Raw genomic sequence first — 13,146 nt, forward strand, 5'->3', positions numbered from 1 at the left:
ACTAAATATGGTAGGAAATTAGTTTTATGCAAAGAAATACACATAGCTTCAAATTTAAAGTTATCACAACATAATTAAAATCCTTTCTCATTTAAATTTTAAATATTTATGATCACTAATCTAACTTTGGTTTTAATTCTCAGAATCTAAACAGCCCAGGAGTTTTTAATATGAGGTATACAGTTATTATATATGTATGTATGTATATAGTTATATATTTATGATGTTAATATACCCACAGTGATAGCATTTTCATAATTTGCCATTATTAGTGACTGTGAGCTTCAATGACAACATTATTCAATGCTAAAATAGTATTTCAAATTATTCCACTTCCTTAGAACTCTGAAAGGGCAGTACCAAATCATCAATTTAGAACATTTCACTTCATGCTATTTTTTCAAGGAATATTATTGTTATTGTGATGTTATTTGCCTTGGACTAGATGTAGATGATGTGGATCAACTATAAACCTTAATACATGTTCCTTGGGGTGCCTGGGTGGTTCAGTCTGTTAAGCTTCCGACTTTAGCTCAGGTCATTATCTCACGTTTGTGGGTTTGAGACCCACATCCGGCTCTGTGCCAGTCACAGGTCAGAGCCTGGAGCCTGCTTCGGATTCTCTCTCTTTCTCTCTCTGCCCCTCCCCCGCTCGTGCTCTGCCTCTCTCAAAAATAAAAGGAACATTTAAAAGAATATATGTTCTTTAAGACTTCTTTATTTCCTACTATAGTGTTCAAACCTCTTTATTTTATTAAGTGGTGACAGACTTCTGTAATGAATCTAGAAGCCATTAAGCCTTCAAGTCATTTGATGTTATAAGAAACTGAATTTAAAGTTGTTCACACTTTCACACTGAGATCAATACCATCTTGTGACCAAAATATAAAAGAATCATAATTTGCTCTCTTTTTCTCTATTCACCCCTTTTTCTGCTATACCATGAAACTCTATTCCAACACATCACTTAAAGCAATCAATGAAAATGGATTGAAATTGGTATGCCAGATAAAATCTATTTGCATTCCTGGGAATATGTACTCTTTAAGGTACCTCACTGAGTTCATGAGATGTTGCAGAATGGGAAATAGTCTGGAAATTTCTCCTGAAACTCAGGAAAGAATTCCTGGAGGATGACTTTCAATTAGTTAAAAACAAAATCCAGAAACAGATAATCTGACAGTCACTTTTTTTTTTCATTTGAGGCCAAGAGATATTATACCCTCATCAATCCTACTTGTCATCAGGTGATCACCTGTACAGTATTGTTGAAAAGGTTCCAGGAGGCCCCAAGTAAAAAATAATCCTCCCCCACTTTCATGAACATAAAATTCCCTTTTGGGAGCTTTATCAGTTATATATTTAAACACAAAGTCTGCTGGAGAGAAATGAAACTATTATTATTGGACCATCATGAAATAATGGACCTTATGATGCCTTATAATTTGGAAACTCTGTAATTGTATTATCAGACCTCAGTAGAAACAAAAGTGTCTGAGAACAAGTTTTGATTGTGAATAGACTGGCTCTAGGTTCCCAAAATACACAGTATGGAACAAGGTTGAAAGAATATGAAAACAAAAGGAGTCAGTATCCAAAACAGCTTTATCAACTTTACATTTAAAGGCCAGCTCTTCTCCAATGCACTGAATAGTTCAAGTACCAGAAATCCCACAAATAAGACCATAGCATATTAAGAAAAAAATAAGAAGAAATTTAGCCCCCATGGTTTGGTGTTGATTCCAAAAAGATTTGTTTAAAGACAAACACATTTTCAAACTCAAGATTAATTTTTAAAATGTCAGGAAAAAAAGGTTTAAATAATTACCATAGTCAGTTTTGGAGATCACAGATTTCACACCAAATGAATAAGGGAAACATAAAGACAAACCAGAAATTTAAAATCCCTCAAGCTTATTCCCACAGAATAAGGTGTTACTCCTTACCCTTATCACCAGGGTTGTTTCTGACCTCAATTTAATTTAGCAGTGAGGATGATTCTCCTGATCCCTGAAGAATTACCCTGAACTCTACCAGACCTCATTGTCTTCCCTTAAATCAGCTTTATTTCCACTGGCACATTAGACATCCATCAACTGTGAATTTGAGCTATTCCCTGCTTCTTCAGAGATGGAATTCTGATCTCTCCCCTACCCCCACCTCATCCCTGACCAACCAATTGAGAACAGGGCAATTACATGACATTTACCACTTCAAAAAATTATTCCAAGTATTTTCAGTTTGTTTCTCTCTCTTCCAAATATCCATTACTTTATATTTATTTTCTGGAACATAGCAGTGGGTTATTTATTAAGCATGGCATGGTGACTAGTGCTATAATCTGCTTTAGTGACTACTGCAGAATTCTTCTGCAGTAATTTTTAAAAGTCTGGACAAATAAGATGAAGAGAAATGCCCAGAGCAGGTGGGTGCTTAACAGTGACTTATTACTCTACTGATACAGAGTCTATGGGCACCTCAATGGACAAGGTGATTTCATCTCTGAGTGAGATTATTATGAAATCGCTATCATTCTGTCATGAATAATTGATCATCACACTGTTAAAAAAAATACAACAGATGTGATAAAGAGGGAGCTTATAGTTTATTATTTTACTGCCTATTATTTCATCATTTGTGAAGATGCCATAGGCACAAGCACCCATTCACTGCATGAGTGTGTAAACTGCATGACAAGTAAAAGATTATAATTAAGTGATTTAACCCTGACTATGCAATAGCCCCTTTGGGTTTTGTGGAAAAGCCTATTTGTAACAGAATGTACAGATGAGTGATGGCTCTTGCTGGAACTGTGCAGTTTCTTTTTAGTCCTTCTCCCCTTCCATCCTAGCTTTCTTCTCACAACTGAGGTCCTGTGTGACCAAAGAGTCCATTTGCCTGTGCAATCATCAGTCCGGCTCAAGGCCCAAACTGTAGGAATTCCACGCAGCCAGCCATCCCCCAACTCCTCCTGCCAAATGAGGCTGCTCATTCAAAATTTACCCTTCTTTCTTTCCATCAATCAAAACTTTAAATTCTCTCCCTGTCCCGTTGTGTTAGTTCTCAGAAGGAAAATAATCTGATTAGAATAAACTAAATTAAATCCAGTATCATAATCTCTGGTAAATTTCTACTCACCTGGCTAACTGAAAACAACATTTTTTTCTACAAAATGAACATGAAATGTGACAAAAAGTCTCAAGTTTCATTAGTATACCTAATCTACTATCTCTGATGTCTCCTAAAAATCATACCATCCGTCAGAACAAACAAGGTTATTCCTGGGGAATTGAAGATCTAGATAAGAATCTTTAAAGATATATAATCCTGGATAGAGTTTTTATTTATTTCTCCAAATAAACATAGAAAAATAGATAAAATATGAAAAAGATGAAAATATAATATTAAATGATTTTTTCCCCTAAAGGGTTCTTTGCAAAGGTTGGAAATTTTCTCAAAAGATTGAAGGAGAAAAAAGAAAAAAAGATTGAAGGAGAAAACATTTAGGAAAAGTCTTCCCAAATTTTTGAATATGTGACTCAACAGGAAGTAGGAAGAAATTTTTCTCTGGATAAAATTCTTAAAAATAGAATGTACAGAAAAGAAAATAAACAAATGAAGTAGAGTAAGAGGGGGTGAAGCAAAGAGGAGGAGAAAGAAAAGGAGAACAGGAACATTGTCATGAATTGTCTGAGAAGGCATAACCTGCCTAAATGGGCCAAATCCATCCATAAAATGGACAATATATAGGAACATTCTAAATCCCAGTTATGAATAATAAATAAATAAATAAATAAATCCCAGTTATGAGAATTGGGTCCATTTTCTAGACTTGACATGTTATAGCTTCCATAGTATTCAATAGTCATTCAGCCAATCTCAATGTGATGCTTACAACATGCCAACCATTGTTTTAGGTACTTCATCTGCAGCAATAAAGAAAAAATAAGACAAAAATCCTTGTCCTCAGATAGGGTGTATTCTAGTAGGAGAGACAAATAATAACTAAGATAAAAAAAGGTATTTCCCAGTAAGTCACTAAACAAATAAACAAGTCCCAGAGGAGAAATCCAGTACTCATAACTGCTATAATATATTATCTAAAATGCTCATTTCCCAGCCAAAAATTACAAAATATGCAAAAAAAGTGGAAACAATAGCCCATACACTGGAAAAAGCACACAATAGAAACTATGAGAGTGATAAGATGTTTGATTCAACAGGAAAAAAACAAAACACTTCAAAGTAGTCATTATACATACATTCATGGAACTAAAGAAAATTATGGTAAAAAAAAATAAAGGAAGGTATGAAGACAATGTCATACCACATAAAGAATGTCGATGAAGAGACAGAAACTATAAAAAAGAACCAAATGGTAATTATACAATTGAAAAGTATAAAAAACTAGAGGTACTTAACAGTACACTTGAACTGACATAAAAAAGAATGAGCAAACTTGAAGATAGACTAGTTAATCCAAATAACAGAAAGAAAAAGAGTGAAGAAAAATTAACAGTGTCAGAGAAATGCTGAACACCAAGAAATACAACAAAATACACATATTGGGAGTACAAAAAGGAGAGGGGGAGAAAAGACAGAATGAGCACTGAATAAAATAATAGTCAAAAGTTCTCAAATATGTAAGGTAAATACCAACCTCATCTGGTAAACTCAATCAACTCCAAGTAGGATAAATACCAAGTAGGACATACATAAACAGACCTATCATCGTAAATACTCTGAAAGCCAAAGGCAAGGAGAAAATCTTGAAAGTAGTGAGACAAAAATTACTTATCACTCATAAATGAACTCCAGTGAGATTAGCAGCTGACTTCTCATCAAAAGCAAACCAAAAACTAGAAGGCAGTGGGATAACACATTCAAAGTGGTACACAACACCAACAACAACTACAGCAAAAACATGAATCCTATACATGTTTTAACTGTTAATATACATGTATTAACTGAGAAATACATGTATATGTCTGTATATGTGTGTGTGTGTATATATATGTGTGTGTGTATATATATGTATATATATATATATATGTATATATATATATATATATATATATATATATATATATTCTGATTAAGTTCTATCTTTATGAGGAGAGAGAGATTTATAGTAAGAACTGGCTTAAAAAAAAAGAAAGGACTCATATGATTATGGACGCCAGAAAGTCCCAAGATCCGAAGAGTGAGTGAGCAAGCTGGAGACCCAGCAGAGCTAATGGTTTAGTTCCAGTCCAAGTGAGCAGTTGACATAGTTCCAGTCCAAGTGCTTGCAGGCTAGTGCCCTTGGAAGATTTGATGTTCCAGTGTAGGTTGAAGGCAAGAAAACAAAACAAAACAAAACAAAACAAAACAAAACAAAAAACAAAAAAAAACATTCAATTCAAAGTCTGTCAGGGAGGAAGAATTCTCTCTTACTTAATGAAGTGTCGGCCTTTTTGTTCTGTTCAGGCCTTCAAATGATAAAATGAGGCCCACCTACATTGGAGAGCACAATCTGTTTTACACAGTTTGCCAACTTAAATGTTAATTTCATTCAGTAACACCCTCACAGAAACAATTGTAATAATGTTTGACCAAATATCTGAGCATCCCATGGTCCAGGAAAGTTGACGCATAAAATTAACCATCATGACACAGAATAAAATGATTTAATTAGTAGTTACAAAACTACCTACTAAGAAATGCTCAGGTCCAGACATCTTTGCTGGTGAATTGTAACAAGTAAAGAAGACTTAATACCAATTCTTCCCAAATTCTTCCAAAAAATAGAAGGAACACTTCCCAAACCATTCTACAGCTAGTAATAAACTGATACCAAAATAAGACCACATTCCATATAATTCACTTATCTGAAATGTCCAGAATAGGAAAATAAAGAAAGTAGATTAGTGACTGCTTTGAACAAGGAGGCTGGGGAGATAATAGCTATAGGGTACAGAGTTTATTTTTGTAATGATGTTCTAAAATGGATGCTCTAAAATTGACTGTCCTGATGGTTGCACATATTTGTAAATATAATAAAAAAAACATTGAATTATACACTTTAAAAAGGTGAACTGTATATAGTATGAATTATTATTCAATAAAGCTGCTAAAAGAGAGAGAGAGAGAGAGATGTGGGATTGATGCTCTTGTTAGAAGCATGAAAGGACACCCATGGAAATGGGAAGGAAGGCAGAGACTAGAGATGTGCACATGTGATGGCAGAAGCTTGTGAACCAGATCCCAGAAGCTCCCTGCAGTGTGCTGCTGATGCTACCATGCTGCTGGCGTGGAGCTCTTTTTTCTCCAAGATAGGTTTTGGACATGCCTTCCCCAAGGCCTCTGAATATCTGATACCAGAACTTCGGTACACTATATACGCTACATGTCAAAAAGAATCCCCTGCTCAGCCTCAAGACCTGACTGTATATTAATATTGTCTCACCAGGCCTCTTGGCTGAAAGAAGTCAATTAGAAATGGATGAAGTATCATGTGCTCTCTTCCAGCATAATATGCCCCCCTCTATAAATATTGAGAACTATTCAGAGCTTACCTGCATTATAATCTAGTCTACTGCTTACCTGGAGAAATACATCTACTGCCTCCATCTCTCTGTTTTCTCAAATGAAAAATGAAAATAATGATAGGGTCCACTTCATGGGTTTCTGTAAAGATTCAATTAAATAATATATATAAAGCACTTTAAAAAGTGCATGGTCTTTGAAAGTGCAGAAAGAAAACCTTTGCTATTATTATTCTAATAACAGCAGTTAACAAGTGATGAATAATCAGTTGTTATCTGGTGGTGTGGGGCAGATCTCTGAAAAAGAAGTTCAGCTTAACTGTGTTATTATTTAATCATGTGTCATAATAATTTTACATTATGGCATAAAGCATTTGAATGATCCTGGATTGAATATGCAGATACTACATAACTAGAATATATACTTAATATATTACATGATATTTTCAAGGTTCAACTGGCTCTCAACAGCATAGCTAACATAAAACAAAATGGTTTAAATTTAAGACAATTAGATGATATTTTTAAGTGCAACCATATGATGGAAACTTGGCAACAACATGCAATAGTAGAAAAGCTGGCAGGTGTATAGCTATGAATTCTGTCTTTCCTGGTTACAAGCTGTGAAATATGGGCAATTTAATTTATTCAGTTTCTTCACCTGTAAAGTAGGTGTAGCCAGAAGCAAATTACCTCAGTCTCCGAGGGTTGCTTACACAGAATGTTGCTTCCCTTTTCCTAACAGAAAATAATAATAGTAATAATAATTATTGCTATAGCTATACCTGTCATGAATATATTCAGCTGCAAGTAACAGAAAACCCCACTAACATGGCTGAAACATATAAGGCATAAGATTATCTGTTTTACTGAATAAAAATTCCAGGATCGGGCCCCCAAGGATGTGTGTCTTAATCATACCTTTAAATACATGGCACCTTATGTTTTCCCAGCTCCTAACCGTAGCATATGGTTTTTGTTCATTAGACTACAGGATACATGCAGCACCTCCAGCATCACATTTCCATCCCAGGCAGGAAGAAGGGGAAGGAAATGGGAGGACCATTGAAGTCAAGGCTGTCCATTTTAAAGACCATGCTCAAGAACCCAGTGGCTTTCCCTTATAGTGCACTAGGGAAAACTCAACAGGCTACTGCTAGCTGTAAGATGGCTGGCGCATAGTGGCAGCTGAGAAAGAGCTGATGAATCAACTAACCAAAAATGGTGCTTCAATATTAATCAGTTTTAAGCATCTCATATACATTAATTCGTTTAGTCCTCACAGTGAAAACTGAGGCACAGGTTAAGTTATTGTCAAAGGCCACCTTCAGTACTACAGCTATTAGGTATAGTGCCTAGTTCAAAATAAAAAAAAATATTGTCCCCTCACTTAATTTCTAAAAGGTGCACTTTCCTCTTTGCTGACCCAGTCTTTTTTTCTTTGTTTAATGTTTATTTTTGAAGGAGAGCTAGAGACTGAATAGGGGAGGGGCAGAGAGAGAGGGAGACATAGAATCTGAAGCTCTTTGCTGACCCAGTCTTAAATCAAGGTTCATGTCTCAGTGATTAGAATTCAGCCTGTATACCTATTCACATTTGCATCCTTGGCTTGGAAGTTTATGTGCAGAACATAGTCCTAACAACTGTACTTAGGAGCTTAGTTCACACTGGGCCAGTGGAGCCAAAATTTATTTGAGAGTTTGAATACCTGAACCACTCTCCTCACTAACATATTTCAGCTGCCATTCTAAGTTTATAAATGAAGACAGCAGTGGAGCATACTTCCTGGCAATATTATCTGGCCCAAGGAGCAGGAAAATTTGTTTCAGAACTTCTGCTACATCCTATTATTGTTTACAATATATAGTGATTGCATTACAGCCGTAATTTTTAGTACAGGTTCACAGGAGGCAAATTCTGGAAGTCAAAGGCTGAGCAACAGTTAGGATTGAAACCTATCTACATAATAATGTAAAGCAGCCAACAGTATCTTTGTGAGCATAAGGGATAGTTGACAAATATAATTGTATATATTTAAATTATACAACATGATGATTTGATACATATGTATATTATAGAATGACTACCAAAATCAAGATAATTAACACACTTATCACCTCAGTTAAAGTAGGTAACTCTGTGTGTGGTGAGCATGCTTCATTTGCTCTCCACAACTTTCTAGTATATAATACTGTATTATTAACTCTAGTTACCATGCTGTACATTAGAGCCTCAGAACTTATTCATTTTATAACTGAAAATGTGTGCCCTTTGACCTACACCTCCCCATTTCTCTCTCCCCCTAACCCCTGGTAATGACCATTGTCTTCTCTGTTTCTATAAAATTAGGGGTTTTTTTGTGGGTTTGTGTGTGTGTGTGTGTGTGTGTGTGTGTGTGTGTGTTGTTTAGAGTCCACATAAATGATATCATACAGTTTTTGTCTTTCTCTTTCTAGTTTATTTCTGTTACTATTAATGCCCTTGAGATTCATTCTTCTTGTCACACATGGCAGGATTTCCTTTTTTTATGGTTAAACAATATACCATTATATCTATCTATCTGTCTCACATTTTCTTTATCCATTCATCAATTGAAGGACATTTACATTATATACATATCTTGGCTATTGTGAATAATGATGCAATAAACACGACTGTACAGATATTTCTTGTAGATACTGATTTAAATTCCTTTAGGTATATAACCTGGAGTAGGATTGCTGGACCATATGGTAGTTCAATTTTTAATTTTTTAAGAGTTTATTTATTTTCAGAGGGGGGAGAGAGAATGAGTGAGTGGGGGAGGGGAAGAGAGAGAGAGAGAAAGAGAGAGAATCTCACATCTCTGTGCTGACAGCACAGAGCTTGACTCAGGGCTTGATCTCACAAACCATCAGATTGTGACCTAGTCCAAAATGAAGAGTCAGACGCTTAGCCAACTGAGTCACCCAGGCAACCCAATTTTTAACTTTTTGAAGAATTTCCATACTGTTTTCCATAATGGCTGTACCATTTTATATTCTCAGTAGTCTCCACATCCACAGTCTTGCTGAAACTTGCTACTCTTGTATTTTTGACAATAGCCATCCTGAGAGGTATGAGGTGATAACTCATCGTGGCTTTTTCATTTCCCTGATGATTAGTAATACTTAAAACCTTTTTATATAACTATTGGATATTTGTATGTCCTCTTTGGAAAAAATCTATTCAGGTCCTTCACCCATTTTTATGGGATTATGTTTTGTTTTGATACTGAGTTATATGAGTTCTTTATATATTTTGGATTATATTATCAGATATATGGTTTGCAAATATTTTCTCCCATTTTGTAGGTTACCTTTCCAATTTATTTTCTTTGCTGTGCAAAAGCTCTCTGGTTTATTTAGTTCCATTTATTTATTGTAGAATAGAGAGCCCAGACATAAACCTATGCATATACCATCAACTGATGTTTTCAAGCATACCAAGAATATGCAATGAGAAGAAAGTTTATTCAATAAATGTTGGGAAATCTGGATATCCACATGCAAAGGAATGAAATTTGACCCTTATCTTATACCTCTCATGAAAATTAACTTGAAATGGATCAAAGACTTAAAGGTAAGACCCAAAACCATAAAAGTCCTAGAAGAAAACCTAGGCAAAAGATCTTTAACATTAGTTTTAGCACAATTTCTTAGATGATACATCAAAAGAATAGGCAACAAAAACTAAAAAACGTCACTGCCTTGGAAGCTACAAGGGAAATCTTCAAGGAGAGTAGTTTCCAAGCCTTCTAAGGTCTGTACGAATACACATTAGAGCTCTGTTCAAGTGTGTGGCTTATTAGACAATTGCATAAATGGGTCTGAACTCCATATCTAAGCCAATATGGAACAGAAGAGAAAAATCACAGGAACAAAGCTATGGTGGGGTAGAGGGAATGATTTTTCAGTAGACTCAATACCCGGAGCCAGAAATGAAAAGAAAACCATAAGCTTCCTACAGGCTTGTAACAAATTTTGAGGAAGGTAGAACCTACTGCAGAATCTGAAATGGGGGGATTAATTCATTATATAAGTGCCTAAATGCATTTCAAATAAAGGATGACATGGCTGACCTAGATATAACAACGATGCCTATTTTTAAGATTACCTTAAGCATCAACCTATAAAATAAGTAAAGTGCTTTACAAACAGCAAATTGCTATATAGGTGTTAATTACTACTGCTGCTTTCATTGTTCTCTTCATTGTTATTTTGCAAGCATTTAGCTCAGGGCCTTGCATATTGTAAGTTCTTGCATTTTATAAATACAATTATTGACTGGCTGGATTAAAAAGAAAAACTGACCTATCTATTTTCCCTAGCCTGCTTTACCCCAAATTCTAGCCCCAAGGGGAGAAACAAAAATTGACAGTACAGGAGATTCCCAAGAGATGAAGCTTGCTGAAGGGACAGACAGTAGACCACACAAAAGGAGGACTGTTGAGCTGCTTGAAGGGGCTTACTCGGTCTGTTTACAAGAAGAGCACGCATCCTGATTGTAATAAGTGAGCTTGGAGGGCTAGACAGGCTCTTTAATCTCAGAAATGACACTGTGAACTCCAGTTCACCTGCTCGATTTATTTACATTGCTTTTGCCCGCTAACAAATCCAACTCTCCATCAGATTAATCAACATTTATCAGCCAGCGGCGGGAGCATCATTTCATAACGTAAGTAAAATAGAGAGGGAGTGAAATGGAATAGAGAGAGAATAAAACTCCCATTACTCTGTGGCTATTTTATTCTCTATGTATTTTATTCACATAATGAATGATGTACTTCTGGCTTTAACAGCATAGCAACCCAGGGTTCTGTTTGTTTAATGTTTTCCCGCCAGGGACTGTGCAATTCAATAGCATATGCACAGCAGGATAAAGGAGGAAGATGGTCAAGTCTGAGTTTTGAGGTTTAAGACTGCTCAAATATACCAAAGGTGGGTTAACACCAAGTTGTCCAGAGTCTTGTGTTAGTTCAAATGAATTGCCACCAATCAACAAAATAATTTGTCCATGTGGTGTTTCATTGGCCTTTATTGCAAATGAACCATTCATTTATTCAGCCATTTAAATAATCCAGCACCAACCGTGTACCAGAAATTGTTCTGGGTGCTAATGATGTAGCAGTGAATAGAACAAAGTTCCTGTGCCCATGGAGTTTATACTTAAGGGGGATTATAAACGATAACAAATAAATATATAATAAAATTTCATGTAGTAATACATTTTACCATGACAAATAAACCAGGCTATGGGACCAGAAACAAAGAGTGTTACTTCGGATAGGGTAGCCTAAAAGGCTGTGCAGAGGTGATATTGCAGCAGAAATCTGAAGGAAGTCAAAGAACTAGGCATTTGAGTATCTGAGTGAACTGCATCCAGATAGAAGGGAAAAGAAGGAACATGGAGAAACTGGGAGGCCAGTTTTGCTGGAAAGGAGTGAAGAAAGGGAAGAATAAGAGAACATGTCAGAGAAGTAGCACTGGGATATATCATGTAAATCTACGCAACAGTAGTAGGCATTTGAAAGTGGTAAGAATTATGTGGAAATTTTAAAAAATCAAGTTATGATTTTGCCCTTGACCATCCACATAAGGACAGAAATCTGATTTATAATTCTTTACTTTTTAAATTGAGCGTTGATACTGCCCAGGTTACCAATATTTTAATGATGTTGTTGATGATGATGATGATGATGATGATACAATAAGGCATTTCATAATTGATTACTTGGTCAATAATGACTGAGTTAGTAACAAAAAACCTTTTAGTTGAAGTAGAACATGCAAAGAGAGAAGTGTTCAATTCATATGTGAATGGCTCAATGAATTATCCCAAAGTGAAAATACCACCAGATGAAGAAACTGAACATTATTGACCTCTAGGTCTCACTTCCTGGTCTTTTGCAATCACAAGCCTCCCATCTCACCCAAGTGAACAACTCTCCTGTCTTTTAATAACATATACTATGTCTGCCTGTTTTCAGAATTCTCTATAAATGTGAGATTTACCATTTTTTGTGCATAATATCTGTTCATTTTCACTGCTGTTTAGGAATCGATGGTAATATACCAGATTTATTTATCCGTTTATAAATCAGGGATGTTTCCAGTTTGGGGTTACTAAGCATTGTGCTACTATAAATATTCTTGTACTTTTCTATTGCTGCACATGTTTCTGTTGGGTATACACTGAGAAGGAATTATTGGGTCATAGGGTATATGTGTTCAGATTTAGTAGAAAATGTCAATATATTTTCAAAGTGAATATACCAGTTTACACTCCCACCAGCCATTTTAGTAGGTGCGTAGTGATGCCTCATCTTTAATTTGCATTTCTCTGTTGACTAATGAGTTGAAGCACTGAGTTACAGGTTTATTGACCATTTAGTAACACTCTCTTGTGAAATATTTGATTCTCTTGCCCATTTTTTCTGAATTGTCTATATTTCCCTTAAGTTCTTTATATACTTTGTGCATATGTGTATGTGTTGCTGAATAACTTTTCTTTCTTTTGTGACTTTTTAAGAACGTTTTTATTTAAGTAATCTCTATACTGAATGTGGGGCTAAACTCATGACCCTGAGATGAAGAGTTGC

At 35.4% G+C, this 13,146-nt stretch overlaps 1 long non-coding RNA gene across 1 annotated transcript; it reads left to right on the forward strand.

Annotated features, from left to right (window-relative positions):
* Positions 1–9,485: 9,485 nt before the first annotated feature.
* On the forward strand, positions 9,486–11,968 carry LOC123381319. The gene is made up of 3 exons (XR_006588199.1): positions 9,486–9,622; positions 9,933–10,127; positions 10,876–11,968. It is a non-coding gene; the product is annotated as an uncharacterized LOC123381319 (long non-coding RNA).
* The last annotated feature ends 1,178 nt before the right edge of the window (positions 11,969–13,146 follow it).

This window comes from Felis catus, chromosome D3 (genome assembly GCF_018350175.1).
Source record: "Felis catus isolate Fca126 chromosome D3, F.catus_Fca126_mat1.0, whole genome shotgun sequence".
In the NCBI taxonomy this organism is placed as follows: domain Eukaryota; kingdom Metazoa; phylum Chordata; class Mammalia; order Carnivora; family Felidae; genus Felis; species Felis catus.